The sequence below is a fragment of the Monodelphis domestica genome, chromosome 4 (genome assembly GCF_027887165.1).
Source record: "Monodelphis domestica isolate mMonDom1 chromosome 4, mMonDom1.pri, whole genome shotgun sequence".
Taxonomy (NCBI): Eukaryota; Metazoa; Chordata; class Mammalia; order Didelphimorphia; family Didelphidae; genus Monodelphis; species Monodelphis domestica.
In genome coordinates, this window is record NC_077230.1 from 362,437,398 (window position 1) to 362,458,144 (window position 20,747).

The window sequence follows — 20,747 nt, forward strand, 5'->3', positions numbered from 1 at the left end:
TTTCTAGTAAGATCCTAGAATAGAGGAAACTATTATTAAGATTAATCTAGCCACCTTTTTTTTTTTAAGCTACATCATTATATCCAGGGCCTTTTTGTGTTTTTGTTTTCAAATATATCCCTTTCCACCCAGATGAGATAAACTGTTGGTTGTAACAGAACAAAATGAAAGAAAAATACAATTCTGCAAAATCATCCAGCATATCATCAAAGTGATACTATTTCACACCCCTTAACTTCCATCCATTTCCAGGAAGAAAGGAAAGGAAGAACATTTTTTCATCTCTTCTATAGGGCCACGTTTGTTCATTACTCAGTGTTTAGTTTCTATTTTGTTATTCTTTCCACTTAAAATATCTGAATATTGTTTTCCTAGTTCTGTTTGCTTTGCATCAATTCATATGACTTATGCTGCTAAAAAAGTTTTCATATTGTTTCTAATGGCACAATAATATTATAGACATGTGCCAAAAATATTTATTCCTGAATCAATGAACATATACTTTGTTTCCAGTTTTTTGCTACCACAAAAAGTGCTGTTTATAAGTATTTTGATGTGCATGGGATTTTTAAAGCATAATTTTATATTGCTCTCCAGAAGGGTTGGATCAGGTATACATCTCTGCCAGGAGTGTGTTAAGTGTACCCATCTTTCCCTCCAAGAACTATTTCCATCTTTTGTTATCTTTGCCAACTTGCTGAGTGTAAGGTGAAACCTCAGAGTTGTTTTGATTTGCTTTTCACTTATTAGTGAAATGGAACTATCTTTCAGAAGTATGTTATTAATCTATGATGCATCTTTTGAGAACTATCCTTCGTGGATTGCCTCTTTGTCTTAACATTTATAGATCAGTATTGATGCTGATCAGTTTCCATGAATACAGAATTTTATAGCTGTCTTTCTTTACATTTATGTACTCATTTTAGAATCTGCCTTAAGTGAATAGGCAATCTTACTGCTAGCCTACTTTCAAAAACTTATGGACACAAGCAGCATGGTAGATAATCAGTAAGCATGTATCAAATTATTACTGTGTGCAAGGTATTATCATTAGTCATCCTAAAAGTTCATCATGGGATCTATTGTATAAGATCATAATTAGAGCTTGGAGGATTAAAGCTCATCTAGTTCAACTACCATATTTTTTTAAATGAAGCAAAGAAACAATAGTATTGTGCCAATATAAGTGTTGCAAAGTATCTGCTCTAGTTTGGAAATTAAAATAAGTCTTAAGAAAGTACAGGAGGTCTTAACTTCCACTGCCCTTATTTTGGTGGCTAACATAGGTTCACTAAGTTTGTACCATTTTTCTGATTTTGAGAGAATTTATTTGGTTCTGCCCCTTTAAAAAGTAGAAAATGGAGGGGGTGGAGTTTGCCATGTCATCAGATCAAGAAAGCATTCACTAGTTGAAAGCAGGAAGGAAATGTGACCTCTTGTGAGCTCTACGCTGGAAAGAAACTGTCCTTAACTCTCCGTGCTCTGAGTCCTCTGTGGCAGCATTTCTGAAGTTAGCTGAATTTCCCTTCTCAAAGCTTTTCTCACTCAAATGAATGTGGTACTATGCATTTTTCCTGTAGGTGAGTTGCCCCAGATGCAAGTGAAAAGTAAAATTGGTGGGTAAGTATCCTCTGATCCTGCTAATACTTCGATTTTCAGGAGAATTTTCTTATCTGTAAATGAGATAGGGTGAAGTGTAACACTACTTTGCTAAATCTTTCCTCCTTGAGGGATCTTCAGAAGCAGATTTTTTAGTTTCTTTGAACTTGAATGGGAAAGGAAAATAATTCACCCACAAAGCCTAATTTCAATCAACCATTAATTCTTCTGCCATTCTCAGTGTTGTTTCACTAGCATAATGATGAAGAATGTCCCTAATTTGGTTTGAACTTATAATTCTTTTTTTAATCAGAGAAACTCAAAAGCTTAGAAAGGTCCTTACAGAGTATAATTCCAACCCTTGTATTTTACCAATACAGAATTGAAGCCTTGAAGCAGAGAAGGAACATACTTACAATGTGAGGTTTATATGATAATTTAGTTTGGGCAAATTGTTCACAATCAACTGAGTGTTAAAATGACCTGAGTAAGTGTTGCTTAGTATCTTAGGTTTAAAACCTTTAAACTGGACCACCTCTAAGGGAGTTCAAAGAAGAAAGCTTAACTATTTTAAGGCTTACTTGGGGATTGTTAGGCATTGATTTTCATAATGAAGGAAGAATAGTGCTGTCAGTAGCTAAGCATGAGAAGATGACAACATCTGCTATTTCTCAGTTATTGGGTGGGGCTTAGTGTTACATTACCTAGATTCATGGAGGAGGAGGCAGCTCTAGCATGTCTTTCTCAATATAGTATTTGCTATCTCCCAGATAGCCAAGAAAAAATACCTGTGGTTTCATCTTCTCAGATTAGTGAAAGTTTAGGTTTTAAAATATTTAAGTGACAGTGATCTAAGATGTGAATCCAGTCAGAAGTATACATTTCTTTGTGATTCTTGTTACAGTTAAAATGTCCAAAATGTATGACAGCTTGATTAGTAAAATTGATTTGACCAGGCAACTTCCTGGGATAGTAAGTTAACTTTCCTTAGGTAGTGTTAACCTGTATGAACAAAGATAAACCAGAATTGCTTTGTCTATTCAGTTGTCTTCCAGTTAAGTGACATCAGTGAAGAAAATGTAAAATAGGACAGCTGATATCTGAGTATTTAACTGGATAGGGACACAAGTGATTTGCACCTCTCTGGATAGATCTAGGCCACTATTTTCAGTTGGTCTTTATACCTGTATTTTAAATAATTCCTATGTATATTAGTTCCATTATATTACTTTATTCATTTCTGTATATACTTATTTTATATATCATAAATTTCCTTTTAATGATCAGTCTGGGTGTCCTGAATGAAATACCCTGACCTGGAGAACCACTTTAAAGTTCTCTTGGAAAAGACAGTTATTTCATGTTATGTTTTCATTCTATTATCATCCTGATGACAACTATAAAAAGAATAAATGACACATAATTTTCTAAACAATTACCTAAGTGGGAGAAAAGGTGAGAATATTTGTGTTACTATTTTCTGTTCTCAGTTATAATATTCATTAGAAAAACAAGTTGAAGTGGTAAATATTTAATTAAACTGCTATGAAATTAATAGAAGTATGTTGTCAATTTTAACAATAAAAATGGAGTTTCATAGAGCTGGAGTGTTGAGAAGATATATATCATTGATCAAATGCTCTTTTAATTTTATATATTATATATTAAATTATATTTCTTCTAACATCTTCCTCCTCCCCATGAATCAGTGAGGAGACATTTCTGAAAGCAATTAATGAAATAGTCCACACTGGACATGGTATTTTGGACTTCTCTGTCCTAGAATTAGGAGATAGTTGGAACATGACTGAACAACATCAAATTTTATTGCTTCTACCAGAAATTTGCTTTAACAATTCTTTTAGAGGAAAGTTGTTATAAGGCTGGATCTTCTAAAATCATGTCCAAGGAAGCTTACTTATACTTTATGTAAAGTATGAGAAGGATTTAGAATTTGAAGCTATAAACATTTGTAAGGAGTTTTCCAGGACTTTAGGGATAATAGTTTTGCTTCACTTTTTGTTACTTACCTTTAAGTATTTATTGAGAGTGTTTCAAGAGAGATTTACTATGCTACAAATCTTTGAAGGTTAGGGGCAGCTAGTGGTTTCCAAATTACAAAGCTAGAGGATATTGATCAATGTTTAAATGAATTCCAATAGTTTCCAAAGTATTTATGTGTAATGTTTTAACTAAAATAAAGAAGTTAAAAAATTTTAAGATAAACTAGGATAATTTTGATCTTTTAAAATAAAGGCATAGTTAAATTTTTTTTTACTTTTTAAAAATTTTATTTAATTGATTAATTAGAAATTTTTTCCATGGTTACATGATTCATGTTCTTTCCTTCCCGTCCTCCCACCCCACTCCCATAGCCAACGTGCAATTCCACTGGATTTCACATTCGTCATTGATCAAGACCTATTTCCATATTATTGATATTTGCACTAAGGTGATAATTTAGAGTTTACATCCCCAATCATATCCCCATCGACTCATGTGATAAAGCAGTTGTTTTTCTTCTGTGTTTCTACTCCTACAGTTGTTTCTCTGGATGTGTATAATATCCCTTCTCATAAGCCCTTCAGGAATGAAAAGGAGCAAGTTTTAATGGCAGGGAGGGGGCAAGTGGTGGTAAATAATGTTAATTGTGCCAAGGTTAAAAATTTCTTTTAGTATTCTTTGTAAATTTTAAGTTTTTGAACTTGATAGAAGCCAGTTTTGTTGTTTATGTTTACAGATTAATCTGTTATGAATTATTGATGAGAACTATTGAATAGCAGTATAAATGTCAGGACATATCTCTTCTCTCACTTGGTTTCTTCAGGGATCTGAGAACAGCTTTATTGTTGTCTGCTACCCCTGAGCAAAAATATCTGAAGTCCAGGAATATCCCACCGCTCCTCTTAATTCTGTTTCACTCTTGCTTACCATTCCCAGGAGGAGAAAGTCTCTGGAGTCAGGAAAATATAGTAAACAGGTTTAATATTTCACTAGGGATTTGCTTTCTTGCCACTGTCTTCCTAAAGGCTTGTAAGAGTAAAAATCTAGTCCCATAGCCCTGTATTGAAAGCACTTCCATAAGGAGGGGGGGAAGACACATGAATGACTTAGTATATTAGTGTCGTGTCTCATTTGTTTTCTTTGTTCATTTAAGATTTTTGTCTTTATTAACTGCTACAAATCTTTTATTTATGCTAAGTATTCTTATTTCATTTTGTTATTTGGTGTCCTACTTTTTCATAATAGTCAGTGAGTTTTCCCCGTCCATGGCATAATGGATAAAAGTAGGGTAGAGTTTAACTTGTAAAGATGTGTGAGTATGCTTGTGAATATTCTTTGTTTAGCAGCCTAGGAGAAAGGAAGGGTGCATGTTATAGTAGATAGAGAGCCAACCTTGAACTAGGAAAATCTGGGTTAAAATCCTCTCTGATACAAACTGGCTAGTGACCTTGAACAAGTCACTTAATCTCTCCATAGCTAGGGAGCACAATGGATAGGGTGCCAGGCCTGAAGTCAGGAGGACCTGGGTTCAAATGTGGCTTCAGACACTTCCTAGTGATCCTCGGCAAACCACTTAACCTTAATTGTTTAGCCTTTACTGTTCTTCTGCTTTGGAACTGATACTTGTATCAATTCTAAGATAGAAATCAAGGGTTTAAAAACAAAGGAAAACTACTCTGTAAGACTGTAAATTGCAGGGGGTGTGCCAATCTGCATTAGTAAAAAGCTTTTTTCATCCAGAAAATTTCCTTTACTGATGAAATCACAGGCTCAGTTCTTAGTCCTGGTCTTAGAATCCTGACTGTTTCTTCTCAAAAGGCAGGGTAATAATTCTTACATTATCATATTCCTCCATTCTCTGGACCCTTTTCCTCTTAATACTGTGAATGAAGATGTTAAATTGTGAGGTAGAAAAGGCTGCAGAAAAAAAATGTTTTTTAATATGTACACTTTTATTACCAGTTCTATTAAAATAATAGTATGTCACAATAATCTTATTTTTTATTTTATTTTTTATAAAAACCCTTACCTTTCGTCTTGGAGTCAATACTGTGTATTGGCTCCAAGGCAGAAGAGTGGTAAGGGCTAGTCAATGGGGGTCAAGTGACTTGCCCAGGAGAAGTGTCTGAGGCCAGATTTGAGCCTAGGACCTCCCATCTCTAGGCCTGGCTCTCAATCCACTGAGCTACCCAGCTGTCCCCAATAATCTTTTTTAATAAACAGTTTTGGCCCATTTTTAAATCGCCAATAGAGGTCCAGAAATGAGTTAACTGGGCAATTATGAAACCTTTTATCTACAAACTTTTTTCCTAGTACAGTAAAGTCATTAATGGTTAATATTTAAATTACAACTAGAAAATTAGTTTTAAGCAGGTAGTTCTTTTTCTCCTTAAACATTCTCTTTTAATTTTCAACACACATCCTTATATAATTATTTCTAGTAATTCAGATTGCTGGGCGCTACAGTTGGGTTTCAGCTTTATGGAGACTCTTGATACACTTTTTCCTTGATAGGATCGGATTACAGGTCTATTGTTTCCAGGTATGTTCACTGTAAGTGAAACAAGCACGTGATGCTAGTCTTTCCAGCTTTGGCTGGCGTCTTTTGCCGATAATAGATTCTGGAAACTGATCAGCACAAAATAGAGCCAATGACATTTATAGAGAAATTCTACGTATTTTGATTCTTTTTATATCTAAGTTACCAGGACAGCTGGTTGTAGAGTGGCTTCACACAGGAAATAACCCTGATCACAGGCTTGGTTTTGAATGTCGTTTGCTTTCTCACTGCCATAGTCTCCCTTTAGACTCTTGCTTACTACAAGTGGTTATTTTGTGTTTTAAGTTCCTTGAGGAACAGTTTTCTTTTACATTATCGTTATATTTATTTTCCTTTGGTTTCTTAACAAATTAAGTTTTCTCTAAGAAGAATGTATTATCTAGCTAAAGGATACTTAGTTTAGAATCTTTGGATTCACATTCAGACCTTCCCATCAATAGTGCTTTTTGGTTCTGCCAGAACATAACATTAAATAGCAGGACCTTAGGGGAGGCAATTTCTCTTATAGAAACACTTATAAATACAGCCCTCTGACTAGAGAGGACATACTAACATCCATTTATGGCCAGTTTTTTTGCAGTGCCTTTTGACCTCATAACTTAATTGAAAGTTATTTAAATCCCTCTCCAAATTCACCAATATTCTATTGTTAAATCTGATAGTCTTTTCTTAGTCTTTGTCCTTCTCAATAGACAGTTGCTTTTGACACCATTGACTTTTTCTTTCTCAAAATACTACTGTTCTCTGGGTTTTCATGACATTGTTTTCCTTCTCCGTCCTTTTTTGGCTTATCATTCACATTATGCCCACTAGCTATGAGTGTTCCCTAAGCTTCTGTGGTGGATCCTCTTATTCCTCTTAGTAACTTTCTACGGTTTTAATAATCTGCAGATGATTCCCAGATTTGTATATCCAACTGCAGTCTCTTTTTGGAGTTTCATTTTGAATTACTTAAACTCAACATGGCTGAAACAACTTATTTTCTTTCCTGGAAACCCATCCCTTTCCCAAACTTCCCTATTTACTGTTGAAGGCTCCATATGCTTCTTCCAGGTTCTTAATTTTTCTACTCTTCTAGGTTCATAGCTATTCTTCCAAGTTCATAACTCAGCATTATTCTGAGCTCCATTCTTTTCCTTACCCCTGGATATCTATTCAGTTGCCAAAGCTTGCCTTTTCTACCTTCACAATGTAATCTTGCATCTGACTGATTCTCTTCACATAACCAGGTATAACTTTAATTTAGGCCGTCTTCTTCCTGTTGCCTAGTTTATTGCAACAACTTCCCATTTGATTTGCCTTGGATTTCTTTCTATATTTGTTCATTGTACACACTCCTACCAAAGCAATTCTTTAAAAGTTGTATTGTTGGTTGGTCACCCCTTTGGAAAAAAGAGAAAAGAAAAATTCCCTCATTGTATACAATTCTTTACTCTTTATCACTTTCTGACAGTAGATGACTTGTTTTCATCATCTGTCCTTTAGAATCCTGCATGGTTGCTGTGTTGATCATAATTTTTACAATGTTCAAAAGTTGTCATAGTTTTGATGTTATATAAATTATTCTCTTGGTTCTGCTCATTTCATTCTTTTATCAGTTTATAAAAGTTCAAAATTGTAGAGTTTTAAATTGTTGGTGGTAGAAATTGTTCTGATTTTGCTTACTCTGTTTTAGTTCATATAAAGTCTCTCTAGGTCTTTTTGAAAATCAATTTCTTTTCTTATTTTGCAGGACAGTACTTATCCCATCACATTCACATATCACACCTTATTTAGCCATTCTTCAGCCATTCTTGATGGGCATCCTTTTAGTTTCTTTTTTTTTTTTTTTGGACATCCACAGAAAAAGCTACTTACACATATTTTTGTGTATATAGGATCCTTTCCTGTTTCTTTGACCTCTCAAGTGTAGGTTTTTCAGTGATAGCTAAGTTAGATGATATATACTATTTAGTAATTTCTTGTGTATAATTACAAATTGCTTTCCAGAATAGTTGTATCCATAAGTCCATCAGTAATGTATTGATGTAACTTTTTCCCCACAGCACAACCCAGATTTGTTTTCCTTTATCATCACCTTTGCCACCCTAATAAGCACAAAGTGGAATCTCAGAATTTCTTTAATTCAGAGTGAACTTCCTTAAGCTTAGATATGACACTGTCACTCCTTTTCTCAAACCAATTCCATTTCTGTTGCCTTTAACATAAACCATAAACACTAATTTGTTTAAAATTTAAAGACCTATATAATTTTGCCCCAACCTACTTGTCCTCCGTGGATGCTACTGCCTCTCCCACACTGCAATCCAACCCAACTTGTGATCTCTCTATTCTTAGTTTTTCTTTCTCCTGTCTTTATGCCTTTTATGCCTATTGTCTTTTGCACTGGACATCCTCACATACTAAGAATGTACTTCCACTCTACCGGTGCTTCAAACTATCCCTGTTTTCTGTCAGCTGCAATTTAGGCATTGTCTTTTGCTTGAATCCTTTTCTTGTTCCCTTTAACTGATAGTGCTTTCCTTCTCAGATTATCTTTTTTTTTTTTAATTTAGAATATTTTTCCATGGTTACATTATTTATCTTTCCCACTCCTCTTCCCTCCTCCCTCCTGCAGCTGACAAGCAATTCCACTGGTCTAGACATGTGTCATTCTTCAAAACCTATTTCCATATTATTCACATTTGCAATGGAGTGATCTTTTAAAGCCAAAACCCTAATCATGTTTCCATCAAACTACCTGATCGATCATATGTTTTTCTTCCATGTTTCTACTCCCACAGTTCTTTCTCTGGATATGGATAGCATGCTTTCTCATAAGTATCTCAGGACTGTTCTGTAGTAGAAAAGTCTTATTACATTTGATTGTGCCACAATGCATCAGTCTCTGCACAATGTTCTCCAGGTTCTGCTCCTTTTGCTCTGCATCAATTCCTGGAGGTCTTAACAGTTAACATAGAAATCTTCCAGTTCATTATTCCTTTCAGTACAATATTTCATTACCATCAGATACCACAATTTGTTCAGCCATTCCCCAATCGATGGACACCCCCTCAGTTTCCAATTTTTTTGCCACTATAAAAAGCACAGGTATAAATATTTTTGTGCACACATTTTTCTTTATTATCTCTTTGGGGTACAAATCCAGCAGTAGTATGGCTAGATCAAAGGGCAGGCAGTTGTTTAAATCTTTTGGGGCATAATTCTTAATTGCCTTCTATAATGGTTAGATCCGTTCATAACTCGACCAGCAATACATTAGTGTTCCAATTTTACCACATCTCCCCCAACATTTATCATTTTCCTTTGCCTACCATATTGGTCAATCTGCTAGGTGTGAGGTGGAACCTCAGCATTGTTTTGACTTGCATTTCTCTAATTGGGAGGGATTTAGAACACTTTTCCATGTGATTATTGATAGTTTTGATTTCTTCATCTGAAAACTGCCTATTCATGTCCCCTGACCATTTGACAATTGGGGAATGGCTTTATTTCTTGTGTATTTCACTTAGTTACTTATATATTTGGGAAATTAAACCCTTGTCAGAGAGTCTTGTTATAATTTTTTCTCCAGTTTGTTGCTTTCCTTCTAATTTTGGTTGCATTGGGATTTTTTTGTACAAAAACTTTTAAATTTAATATAATCAAAATAATTTATTTCACATTTTGTAGTGTTCTTTATTTCGTTTGGTCTTAAATTTTGTCCTTTCCCATAGATCTGACAGGTATACTATTCTATGTTCACCTAATTTATTTATGATTTCACTTTTTATCAGACTACTTTGTTTTTAACTATTTTAGATATATGTATACATATTTAGTAATATGTACTTGTCTCATTAAAATACAAGTTCATTGTGAATAGGGATTATTTCATTTTTTCTATAATTGTACTCTATTAAAGTCTTCTGTAGATGGTAAAGGAGAGAGCTTAGGACAAAGTCTTGGGAAATTCCTAGAGTTAGGGGGAATGATATGGATGGTTTCCTAGCAAAGGAGACTAAATAGAGTGCTAGGCAAACTAGAAAAGAAAAGTTGTCATGAAAACCCAGACACAAGATGGTGTTTAGATTGAGAGGGTGGTCAACAGAAGAAGGTCATTTAGCAGATAGGTCAGGAATAGGTGTTCTTAACTTATGGTTTTTGTCATGAACCCATTTGGCAGTCCAAAGCCTAAGGACATTTTTTTAGAATAAGGTTTTTAAATCCGTAAAATAAAGGACATAAGATTACAAGAAAAAATCGTTACTCAGAATATTTTTTTAAAACACAGAGTTCATAAACTCAAGGTTAAGAATTCCTGGTCAAGAAAGAGGATTGAGAAAAACCCACTAGATTGATGTATAATTAAGAAATTGTTTGTAATTTTGTTTAGTGTAGTTTTACTTAAGTGATAAGATCAGAAGCCTCCTTTCCAAGGGTTGAGAGAAGTGGAGACAAAGGAAGTAAGTGGTTTTGTCCTAGGAGTTGTGCTTTAAGGGGAGGAGAGAGCTATAAGATGAAAACTAGATGATGTTAGAAGTCTAGTGAGAGGGTGTTTTTGTTTTGTTAAAGATGAAGAAGGGAAACAATCTTCATAAAAACCTCTGACAAAGGTTTAATTACTCAAATTTATAAAGAGCTAAATCAATTGTACAAAAAATCAAGCCATTCTCCAATTGATAAATGGACAAGGGACATGAATAGGCAGTTTTCAGATAAAGAAATCAAAACTATTAATAAGCACATGAAAAAGTGTTCTAAATCTCTTATAATCAGAGAGATGCAAATCAAAACAACTCTGATGTATCACCTCACACCTAGCAGATTGGCTAACATAACAGCTATGGAAAGTAATGAATGCTGATGGGGATATGGCAAAGTAGGGACATTAATTCATTGCTGGTGGAGTTGTGAATTGATCCAACCATTCTGGAGGGCAATTTGGAACTACACCCAAAGGGTGATAAAAGACTGTCTGCCCTTTGATCCAGCCATAGCACTGCTGGGTTTGTACCCCAAAGAGATAATAAGGGAAAAGATTTGTACAAGAATATTCATAGCTGCACTCTTTGGTGGTGGCCAAAAATTGGAAAACGAGGGGATGCCCATCAATTGGGGAATGGCTGAACAAATTGTGGTATATGTTGGTGATGGAATACTATTGTGCTCAAAGGAATAATAAAGTGGAGGAATTCCATGGAGACTGGAACAACCTCCAGGAAGTGATGCAGAGAGAGAGGAGCAGAGCCAGGAGAACGTTATACATAGAGACTGACACACTGTGGTACAATCGAATGTAATGGACTTCTCCATTAGTGTCAATGCAATGTCCCTGAACAATCTGCAGGGATCTAAAAAAACACTATCCACAAGCAGAAGATAAACTGTGGGAGTAAAAACACTGATGAAAAGCAACTGCTTGACTACAGGAGTTGAGGGGACATGTCTGAGGAGAGACTCTAAATGAACACTCTAATGCAAATACTAACAACATGGAAATGGGTTCGAATCAAGAACACATGTGATACCCAGTGGAAATCACACATCGGCTATGGGAGGGGGGGGATGATCTTTGTCTCTAATGAATAATGCTTGGAAATGATCAAATAAAATGTTATTTAAAAATTAAAAAAAAAAAAGATTTCAAATCCTGCTCTCTACTCTGGGTAATTCTGTCTCTAAAAATTATTAATTAGGTGATCATGAGCAAATCACTTGGGTGTTCTAAATTTTTCTTTAACCTGTATGGTGGAGATAATGATATCTGTAGTCCTTACTTTACAGAGTTTTTTATAAAGATCAGATGAACTAATGTATATTAAAGGCTTTTCAAATCTTAAAAAAAAAAAAGATGAAGAAGAGCATTAGGCAGAAGGGAAAGAATTAGTAGATAGGGAGAGATTGAAGATCTAAGAAATTGATCTTTATGCTAAAGATGCTTAAATAGTTTTAGGGATTGCTCTTTTTGAAAGGATTATATATTTAAAGAAGAGAATGGAATATGTGTATGTACTTGTGTGTGTGTGATTTTTTTCCCATAGTAACACCATTTAAATATCTAAGAAGCTCTCCAAATAGTTGATTTGAATTAGCTAGATCTACAAAACAATTTATTTGTATTTAAGTTTAATTTTTAAAAAAAATAGGCCTCTTTAAGTGCTCTTTTTGGGAGGCTGGCATGGGATAATATAACTCCAGGAGTAGTTTTGTCATTGATGCAAAAATTACAAAGTAATCAGAAGAGGTCATTTAGAAATTGGTGGTCCAGATCCTGAATCTAGAAGCAAGTAAGAGATCATGTGGTACAGTGAAAATAGGAAACAATATTGAGTTTGGAAAAATTGGAACTGAAATTGAATCCTCACTCTTATACTTTTCTCATCTGTAAAATGAAATTATTGAGCTAGCTGCCTTTTGAGTTCTAAATCTGTTTCATAAGTACCATATTGTTAACTATTCCTTTTTTTTCTTAATTTTTTTTTATCTTAAACCCTTACCTTCCATCTTGGAATCAATACTGTGTATTGGTTCCAAGGCAGAAGAGTGGCCTAGGCAATGGGGGTTAAGTGACTTGCCCAGGGTCACACAGCTGGGAAGTGTCTGAAACTAGATTTGAACCCAGGACCTCTCATCTCTAGACCTCTCAATCCACTGAGCTACTCAGCTGCCCCCTTAACTACCCTTTTTAAGTCTTCTGTCCCACTAACAGTTAGGAATCACTAGAAGGATTAGACTTTTTGACTAGCTGAAATTTGATATTGGTTTAGAGAGCTTCCTGGGTGGAGTTGTAGTGAGAGATGGGATAGAATCTTCCACTGGTTAAGGAATGGTCCTGTAACCAACCTGTTTTAGAGAAGAAAAGAACATAGGAAATCTAAGACTACAGCTGCAAGAGATCTTAGAGCTCACTGGTCCAACCTTCATATTTTAGAGATAAAATTATTGAGGCTTATAGAGGTTAGTTAAGTAGTTTATCTACACAGTATATGCAAAATTCACACTTTTCTCAAATCCATTGGTCTTTTCTTTGTGGCATAGTGAAGTAGCCCAAAAAGCAAAGTATATTTTCAATACATCAGTGATTTTAAATTAAAGTCAGGTTTTCTTATCATTGGTGGTCCTAAAGTTTCCTTCATTTTCTCCTCCAGTTTCAAGTAAGGATTTAGCATGATGACCATCACTGCTCCTCCATCAGGTTTTTGGTTGTAAATTTATATATTCTGGGTCCTTACATAATTTAATTTTTAAAATTCAGTTTTATTTTATTTTCAATTCCAAATTCTCTCCCTCTTGCCTCCCACATCCATTGAGAAAAGCAAGACCCACTTCTAATGTGTATGGTAATGAAAAACATTTTCTTTTTATCCATGTCCATAAAGAAAGAGAAGAAAATGTTTCTATTTGATCTATCAGCTCTTTATCTGGAGGTGGATAGCATGTTTCATTATGGAACTTTTGGAATTATTAGGGGGCAGCTGGATGGCTCAGTGGATTGAGAGCCAGGCCTAGAGATGAGAAGTCCTAGGTTCAAATCTGGCCTCAGATATTTCCTAGCTGTATGATCCTGGGCAAGTCACTTAGAACCAATACAGAGTAGTGATTCTGAGATGGAAGGTAAGGTTTAAAAAAAAAAAAAGTTGATTACCATTACAATATTGATTTTATTGTATAAATTATTCTTTCAGTTCTTCTTACTTCACTTTGTATTCGTTCATACAAATCTTCCCAAGTTTTTCTGAGACCATTCACTTAATTTATTTTTATTTTTATTTTTAATTTTGTTTTTCTCCATTACATGTAAAAACTGTTACTAACATTTTTCAAAGAAGTTTGAGTTTCAGATTCTTTCTCTCCCTCCTTCCCTTCCTCCTCCCCAAGATGGTAAACAATCTTATAAATTTGACATTTGCAATAATGTAAAATTTTTTCCCCATATTAATCCTGTTGTGGAAGGAAACTTGAACAAAAATAAAGAAAGTAAAAGTTTGCTTTGGTCTGGATTCAAACTCCTTCAGTTTTTTCTCTAGAAGCAGATGACTTTTTTATCATGAGTGCTTTGGGATTGTTTCAGATCACTGCATTGCTGAGAATAGCTAAGTTTTTCACAATTGTTCATTGTATAGTATTGTCACCATGTACAGTGGTCTTCTGGTTTTGCATATTTCCTTTTGTGTAAGTCTTTCCAAGTTTTTCTGAGTTCTTACAGCACAATAGTATTCCATTACAATCCTGGACTATAATTTACTCATCCATTCTCCAATTGATGGGTAGCACTCAATTTTCCAGTTCTTTGCCTCCACAAAAAGAGCTGTTTCCATATTTTTCTATGTATAGGTCCTACCTCTTTTTGTTTTTTATCTCTTTGTGAAATAAACCTAGTGCGAGGTCAAAGGGTATGTGTTTTATAGCCCTTTGGATATAAGTCCTAATTGCTCTCCAGAAATGGTTGGATCAGTTCACAACTTCTTCAACAGTGCATTAGTGTCTCAATTTTCCCACTTCCACTCCAACTTTTGTAATTTTCCTTTTATATCATGGTAGCCTTTCTGATAGGTGTGGAGTAGTACCTCAAAGTTGCTTTAATTTGCACTTTCTCTTAGTAATCATAATTTAGAGGTGTCATTTAGGTGCCTCAGTGGATTGAGAGCCAGTCCAGAGATGGGATGTCCTAGCTATGAGACCCTGAGCAAGTGACTTGTCCCCTTCCATTTCCCATTGCCTAGTCCTTAATGCTCTTCTGCCTTAGAACCAGTACTCGGGGTTGATGTTAAGACTGAAGATAAGGTTGTTGTTTGTTTGTTTGTTTGTTTTTGTATGACCACAGAGAGTTTTAATTACTTTGTCTTGAGAACTTCCTGTTCATATCCTTTGACCTTAGGGAGTAACTTGTATTCTTATACATTTGACTCATTTCTCTATGTATGTGAGAAATAAAGCCTTTATTAGAGAGACATAAAAAATTTTGCACCATTCTGATTACTGTGTATTACTTTCTATCCTATTTTTCCCTATTTTGTTTCTGACAATAAACTCCCATAGATTTGCCCTCTTTTCTCTCAACACTATACCCTCTTCTCTCCATTGCCTTCCTCTCCTACTTTCCTGTAGTATAAGATAGATTTCTATATGCCTGATTGTGTATGTTCTCAATAATTCTGGTGAGTTTAACGTTCTCATTATCCCTCCCCACCTCCATCATCTTACTCTCCATTGTAAAAACTCTTTTGTGCCTTTTTTATGTGTGATAATTTACTCCATTCTATTTTTCCCTTCCCTCTCCTCCCAATGCATTCCTTTTTCTCATACCTTAATTTTATTTTTTTTAATATCCCATCATATTCAACTCACACCCCTGCCCTCTGTCTTTCCACCTGCCCCAATAATGATAAAATTCTTAAGAGTTGAAAGTATAATCTTTCTATGTGGGCAAATAAACAATCCAAGTTTGTTGAATGTCTTTTGATTTCTTTTTCATGTATATCTTTTTATGCTTCTCTTGAGTTTTGTATTTGAGAGTCACATTTTCTATTCAGCTATGGTTTTTTCATAACCAATTTTTCCTCTGAAGTATTATGCTCAGTTTTGCTGGGTAAGTGATTTTTTGATTGAAGTCCTATCATCCTCTGCCCTCTCAAATATCATATTCCAGGCTCTCTGATCCTTTAATGTAAAAGGTTATACATCTTGTATCCTTGTGACTGTGGCTTCTCGATATTTGAATTGTTTCTTTTTGGCTGCTTGCAATATTTTCTCCTTGATTGGGAGTTTTGTAATTGGGCTATAATATTCCTGGTAGTTATCCTTTGGAGATCTATTTCAGAAATTCTTTCCATTTCTTTTTTGTCCTCTGGTTCTAGAATATCATGGCAGTTTTCCTTTGATTTTTTTTAAAAAATAATGTCTAAGCCCTTTTTTTTTATCATGGCTTTCAGATAGTTTAATAATTCTTAAATGAATTCTCATGGATTTATTTTCTAGATAAGTTGTTTTTCTCATGAGATATTTTACATTTTTCTAATTTTTTTTTCATTCTTTTAGTTTTTATTGTTTCTTGATGTCTCGTAGAGTTATTAGCTTCCACTTGCCCGATTCTAATTTTTAAGTCATGATTTTCTTGAGTGAGCTTTTGTACCTCTTTTTCTCCTTGGCCAATTCTGCTTTTTAAGGACTTCTTCCCTTCGTTGGATTTTTATGCCTCTTTTACCAATTGTCCATTGTTTGTAGTGGTATTGACTTTGTTTTCTTCTGAGTTTGTGTTTTTGTCTTCCCTGTCACCAAAATAACTTTCTATATTGTTTCTTTTTGTTGTTTGCTCATTTCGGAGCCTTTTTCTCTTCTTTTAATTTAAAAAACTGTTAGGTTGGGCTCTGTAACTATGGTGAAGGAAACACTGTTCCAAGCTTCAGATTCTTTGTGCAGCTGCCTTTGGTGCTAACTCTGGAGATGTATATGCTTCCAAGGTGGTAGAATCTAAATACTTTTTAATCTTTTCCTGGCTTGTGCTCTGTTCTATAACCATAAGCGCTCTTTTTTGTCTTAGAGCTATATGACCAGGAGCAAATGTTGCCCTGTGACCAGAAGCATTGGTGTGTGCTGGTACTCTTCCTGACTCAGACTTTGACCCAGGGCTATGATTTAGGTCTGCGTCTTGGCAATGTGACAGGTCTTCCACCCAGAACCAGCAAAGGGACCTCTGTAATCTCCTTCAGAACAGTTATCTCACCCTCCCTTACACTTAGTGTTTGTGACTGAGAGCTACTTAAGCCTTTGCTGCTGATTCAGGTGTCTCCAAGGACTTCTGCTGTGGTGGGGCCAGCTTTGGTGTATTGCTTGGCACTCTACTTTCACTAGATCTTTTATGCTGGCTTTCTAAGTTATTTTGGGATGAAAATGTTTTCCTTCAGTCTTCTTAATGGGTTATGCTGTTCCAGAATTCATTTTGAGATGTTATATTAGTTTTTGGAGATCTAGTAGTTCTGTGTCCCGTTCTCTTCCCCCCCCCCCCCCAATTATTTCTAATAGTACAATAGTATTGCATACCATTGACCAACTTGTTCATACATTTCCCAAATGATAGGAGTTCTTTCACTTTCAAGTCCTTTGCCACCACAAAAAAAGAGCTACTATATATATATATATATATATATATATATATATATATATATATATATATATATATTGATTGATTGATTGATTGATTGATTGATTGATTGGCCCTTGCCTTCTGTCTTAGAATCAATACTGTATATTGGAAGAGCAGAAAGGGCTAGGCAATGGCCCAGGGTCACACAGCTAGGAAGTGTCTGAGGCCAGATTTGAACCTAGGACTCTCATCTCTAGACCTGGCTCTCAATCTAGTGAGCCACCCAACTGGCCCCTATAAATATTTTTGAAATATCAGTCCTTTTTCTTTGATCTCTTTGGGGTTTAAATTTAGAGCATCATTACTGAGTCAAAGGATATGGACAGTTTAATAGATTTTTTGGGTGTAGTTTCAAAATGTTTCGCAGAATGACTGGACTGGTTCCAAGCTCAACTAACTATACATTAGTCGACTTGTTTTCTCATGACTCCTCTAGAATTTGTCATTTTCCTTTTTTTTTTCATCATAGGCAATCTGATAGTATGAGTTGGTACCTCAGAATTTTAATTAGCATTTCTTTTGCCATTAGTGATTTAGAACATTTTTTTCATATTTCTACTGATAGCTTAGATTTCTGCCTCTCAAAACTATCTGTATTCTTGTCCTTTAATCATTTATCATTTGGAGAATGACTCTCTTGTACATTGCATTTAGTTCCTTATATATTTTTGAAATAAGATGTTCATCGGGAAATTTTTCAATTAAAATTTTTGCCCTAGTTTATTGTTTCTCTTTTAGATCTTTTTAGATGTATTGGTAAACCCCATGATCTTCTCCATGTTTTCTTTGGTCACTAACTCTTCTTTTCTCCATAGATCTGAACGGTATAATTTCTTCCATGCTCCTCTAATTTGTTTATGTTGCTACCTTTTATGGCCTATTTGTCTTTTAGCTATTTGAAGCTTGTCTTGGTATTGTGTGAAATGTTCTATACTTATTTTCTGTCATACTGCTTCCAGTTTTCCAAATAGTTTGACTATATGTAAATATATGTATGTGGATATAATATTCTTAATTCATTTCACTGGTAACCTTAAAGTAAATTCTAAATGAAATGCAATGCTTCCTGCTTTTTATTTGTCAATGTGGCATATAAATGCAGCATTTTTCAAATGGTTCTGTAAAGAAAAAAAATGTAATGGTGAACACCGACAGCAAATCTATATTGCTGACTCTTACATAAAGTGGTATCAATCATTTGATCCAGAGAACGATCAACAGTTTGTCAAAATTGACCTTGTAACAGAATAGTTGACTACTTCTAGATCTAAAATTGAATGTACCTTTTTTTTAAAAGTCTCTTGTCAAAATTCTTGCAAAATAATGATAAACCATTAATATTCTTGATATTTTGCTGTTGCTGTTTTTAATACCAGCTTTCATTTAAAATAGGCAAGGCAGAGAAATTCAAAAGAGTTAGAAGAAAGGGCCATTAATGTTTAGGAGTCTGTAGTGAAACAACACTTCAACTCTAAATTCCCCCCAAGAAAAGAAACACAACTCTGGTATCAAGTATCTCCATTTTGGATACATTTTTTATAATGCTGAAGTGTCAGGTGGTCTGTCATACTAAAAGAAAATAATTCATGACTTAAAATGACAATGGGAAATATTTATAAATATAAGTCCTGCAGTTTGTTAAGCAAAAATGTGTTTAACTGAAACAATATCCAAATATATCACTTGTGTGAGGAAAAACAAAAATTACAGTTGTTATTAAGTTATCATCTTAGAAAATGATTTCTTGCATCTAATACAGTTTTTGCTTTTTTAAACCCTTATCTTCTGTCTTAGAATCGAACAAGGCAAATCATTCCAAGGCGAAACAAGTAAATTAAATTTTTTGAGTGCTAGTTTTTTAATTCTTCAGTTATAAATGAAACTGTTCTGTCTTTGACCCCTGTGTGTGTGTGTGTGTGTGTGTGTGCAGTACTAAGATCTTATTCAAGAATATGAATATTTTAATATTTTCGAGTCAGTCAATAAGCATTTATGAAGAACTTATCTTTCATGTCCCAGATACTGTACTGTGTAAGCACTGGGACTACAAAGAAAGGCAATAATAGTCCCTGCCCTCATTGGGGAGACAATTTGTAAATGACTGGGTACATATAAGCTATATCGAGAGTAATCAGAAGGTAATCTCCAAGGGGAAGGTGCTAACACAAACAGGATTAAGTAGAGGGTACACTCAAGAAAAATATACCGTGACTGTGTCCAAAAAATTCAGACCTGTTCTATCACCTGTCAGGTGGGTCTTCCATAGAAGAGATATGATTAACCAAGATTTTAATAATAATTAAATCTTTCAAAGTTGTTTTTCTTTGTTTTTGTTCTTGTATAAGAGATTCTCCTGTTTCTGCTTTATTTTATACTACCAAAAATTCTCTGAAATCTTTTCATCATTTTTTGTTGTTTTCAACACAATATTCTTGAATTTCATTAAGAAAATCTGTTCTTATGTCAAAATATTTTGGGGTAGCCAGGTTGCTCAGTGGATTGAATACCAGGCCTAGAGAGGGGAGGTCCTAGGATCAAATCTAGCCTCAGACACTTCCTAGCTGTGTGACCCTGGGCAAGTCACTTAACCCTCATTGCCTAGCCCATACTGCTCTTCTGCCTTTGAACCAATACACACTATTGATCCCAAGATAGAATGTAATGGTTTAAAAAATTAATTAACGAAAGAAAGAAAAATTTCATAGTTCCTTCAACATAGAAAAGCAGAACAAACGTTTTATTGAGCTGTTTCAGTGTGATATTTTGACTAGTGAATGTTAATTATCTGCGCCTAAAATGCTTTCACAAACAAAATAGACACAACGGGACTTGGTAACAAATTGGACATAAGGAATAGGGGGATATATGATGGAGAAAAAAGTAAATTTTCTATTTATAGAAAAATCTAAGTGCTTAGATCATTAAGACACATTTGGAAAATTTCCTAAATTATTGATTTTATATGAGGGACATGTTGGTGACTAATGTTACATATAATCCAATAACACTAGAATGGATCAATCATCTTTTAGCAGAACAGGTGCCTACTATAGGTTTCCAATGACATTCTCTTGGAAAGTAATATGTCTTACTTCATATCATTCACAACAATTGTGTTGTTCCATTGTCACTGATAGTTCTGTCCTCATCTTTGTTTTTCAAAATCTCAAGTTTAGAATTCTATGTGTGGTTTTGCCTTCACTGCTAGCTTGTGTTTGTGTGTGTGTTGTATGTTCTTAATGTAAATGTTTTTTTTTTTAAACCATCCAAAGCATAGCAGTTTTACCTGTTCCAGAAAGTACAAATGTCTTAACATTTATTTATAATAAAAAGTTTATTCTTCACAATAATTCTCCAAGATAAATAGTATGAGAAAAGTCATCTTAAGCCAAGTTCCATTTTTACAGATGGGGAAACTTAAGGTTTTGGAAGAGAATAACTTTTCTAAGGTCATAAAGA

At 34.5% G+C, this 20,747-nt stretch overlaps 1 protein-coding gene across 4 annotated transcripts in view; it reads left to right on the top strand.

Moving 5' to 3' along the window:
• The window catches only part of THRAP3 (thyroid hormone receptor associated protein 3), a 109,073-nt gene that overhangs the window by 57,448 nt on the left and 30,878 nt on the right, over nucleotides 1–20,747 (top strand). The window contains exon 1 of one of the 4 annotated variants that reach the window (XM_056795154.1): nucleotides 1,307–1,620. The exons of the other annotated variants lie outside the window; for them this stretch is intronic. The gene's annotated coding sequence lies outside the window, so the exon portion shown is untranslated. Of the gene's footprint in view, nucleotides 1–1,306; nucleotides 1,621–20,747 lie in introns of those variants that run through there. 4 annotated transcript variants of the gene reach the window in all.